This window comes from Hordeum vulgare, chromosome 1H, assembly GCF_904849725.1.
Source record: "Hordeum vulgare subsp. vulgare chromosome 1H, MorexV3_pseudomolecules_assembly, whole genome shotgun sequence".
Taxonomy (NCBI): domain Eukaryota; kingdom Viridiplantae; phylum Streptophyta; class Magnoliopsida; order Poales; family Poaceae; genus Hordeum; species Hordeum vulgare.
Genome location: NC_058518.1, coordinates 73,592,758 through 73,595,744, shown reverse-complemented (window position 1 = coordinate 73,595,744; position 2,987 = coordinate 73,592,758). Strand labels below are relative to the sequence as shown.

At 42.8% G+C, this 2,987-nt stretch overlaps 1 pseudogene; it reads left to right on the top strand.

Annotated features, from left to right (window-relative positions):
* Positions 1 to 204: 204 nt before the first annotated feature.
* LOC123396800 lies at positions 205 to 1,554 on the top strand (annotated as a pseudogene).
* Positions 1,555 to 2,987: the final 1,433 nt, after the last annotated feature.

Here is a 2,987-nt window from a genome sequence, read left to right as displayed (position 1 = left end):
AAATTTCGGAGCCTTGTCGTTCTACGAGTCGGACTCATCTCCTACTCGAATTAGGGGTGAGCTTCATAGTATATATCCGTGCCCCCTGCCCTGGGTCCTGCCGGGTTGAACCGAAGGTGTGGGGTTGATAGCTGCAGAAGCGATTCATCATTCAGAAGACCCGATTTTGCAATTTCTCCAATGGGGGCGTGTAGTTTAGTCAGGATGATGAGCTTACTGCAGCTAGACTTGAGAACTTTGCGTACGCTGCTGTCTCTTTCTTCTACTCCCAGTTCACAAGGGAAATTCAGAAAAAACCCGCCATTGATGCTGATGGAGACAGAGACCGTGGTGGTGGAAACATTGCCGGAGCCGCCGCTGATGGAGACCGAGACTGTGGTTGAAACACTGCCGGAGCTGCCGCTGGATGTATTGATGGATATCTTATCCCTCCTGGAGATTCCTGACCTCATCCGTGCGAGCTCTGTGTGCTCCTTCTGGTGCTCTGCTTATAGTAGTCTACATAGCCAGCTTGCGCAATATAAGCGGCCCCAGACACCTTGCCTCCTCTACGCCTCTGAATCCGATGGTGAGAACGTAGCTTGTCTCTACAGTCTTGCAGAAAAGAGGGTCTACAAGCTAACTCTTCCGGACCCACCTATCCGTAGTAGGCATCTCATTGGGTCCTCCCATGGCTGGTTAGTTACTGCTGATGACAAGTCCGAGCTTCACTTTCTCAATCCGATCACAGGTCAACAGATTGCCCTCCCCTCGGTGATCACCATTGAGAAAGTAGAGCCGATCTTGGACAGTGCCGGCACAGTTAATAAGAATAAGATGTGGGATCTAACACCGGACGGATATCCGAGCCAGCTTTCTGACTGCCTGTGCATCAGGGCATTTGTGTTTCCTGATCCACCCACAGGAAGCTACATTGTGGTTCTCATCCACAATCCAGAGGATTATCTATCGTTTGCAAGGGTAGGTGATTTTAAGTGGACCTCGCTGCCCGGTAAGGACTATCAACAATGCATCCACATGGATGGTCTATTGTATGCATTCACATATACCGGAGGAGTCTACACTTTTGATCTGACAGGTCCTACCATCACAAGGAATACTATTGCAGACGAGGTGAAGAATTACATTAGTGCGACTGATGGGTACATGTATGTTGTTCAGGCTCCATGGGGTGATATGTTGCAAGTTTGCAGAGTCATTGAATGCATTGAGGGGTTCATAAAGACTAAGAAACTGATGTTATATAAAGCTGATATGGCAGCAAAAGAGCTTGTGGAAATGCCTGGCTTGCATGATCATGTGTTGTTTCTTGGGCGTAATCAGCCGCAATGCCTCAGTGTTGAGGAATATCCACAACTGAAGACAAATTGTGTTTATTTCACAGACGACATGACATATATTTCAAAGTATAAGAATGATGACCGGGATATAGGTATTCTCAACTTGGAAAATGACAGCAAGGAAGAAATTGTATCTCAGCTTTGGTGCAACTGGCCAAATCCCATATGGATAACACCAAATCTCACGAGGATGAATATGTGATTGTACAAATAGTGAACTTATTATAATTTTGTAGTTAGCTTCTCGGATGCTATTAGAAAATGTCCAATAGGGCTTTTTGGACCAATTTTCGAATTTTATGGGTAAATGCTATGAAAACGGAGGCATGTCTTGTTTATATGTTCCTTCATACCTGGTTTGCTATATTTTAAATGGCTTTTATTTTCTGAATTGTCCAATATCTTTTGTTTCAGAGTACATATGTTTACGGTACTAAGCTTCTCCATTTAGGACAGATCTAACATAGAACCACAGTTTTATATTTTCTAACCAAACCTACCATCTCGGCACTCCTAATTCTTAACACAAAAAGTAACATGTAGACGATGTCAGCTCATACGTGGCATCCACGGAAGCCCAGGCCTATATGTCATCTCACCGCCAGTGATTCACGAATCACGACGTCCGTGCCTCCACAGCCTTGAGTGACTACCTGTGCTAAGTATGAACCATTGTAAGTTCATACACGGTGCAGAGATGCCACACAAGCCCAAGTGTATGTGTTGTCTCCACACAGGTGGTCCACGGCGTCGGCACCTCATCGGGCGGCTCTATGCTATGTATGGGCTGATATGTGGGCGCCACATCAGTTTTTTTTATCAGGAGTGTCCAACGAGTAGGTTTTGATTAGACGATCAAAACGTGTAGTTATGTCAAAAAAGAAAATCCAAAAATTAATTTTCCGTGTTAGACCTGCCCTAATTGTGTTCTGGTTTTCTGCAATTTGTCATTGTTTAAATAACCTTTTAGTCTCTTGTGAAATTAGTGTGCAACTGGTATTCGATGGTTTATACAGATCTGTTATTTATATGACCTGTCAACAAATCCAATTTGAAAAGGGTTTATCTTTGGTGTTCAATTGTATGCACTCCTTTTTCTCTTAAACAATCTGGACAGGTTAGTAAGATACTATGAAAACTGAAAGAGCAATGCATAGCCACAATCTGGAGAGGTTAAATAAGATATTATGAAAATTGAATGAGCAATGCATTGTCAATCCGCACGTGTCGCATGTGTAAACCCCACAAACTTTGGAAGTTTCAAGAAGAAAAAGGAAGTTTGGCATTTGGGCGTGTTAAATAATTTATACCAAGACTTGTAAATGTGCTTCCAAGTTCATTTGAAAATTAGCTCAAGGTATATACTTCCTTTGTATCACAATTTAAGACATTTTTTGTTCTAGATTTAGACCAAACAGCGTCTTATATTTTGATACAGAGGGAGTACATGGGAGGAACAAGTATGCAAGGATATTACCCTAGCTAGATTGATGAGTGATAACTACGGTATGCTCTAAGTTGATTATTCAGCTATACTTACAATTCTAAAAGAACATGATTAATGAGCATCAGTGATCCTATGCTACAACAGCTGTAGGTTGCTTCTCCATGACACCCAGTTACATTTTTGTACAGAGAGGGTCACCG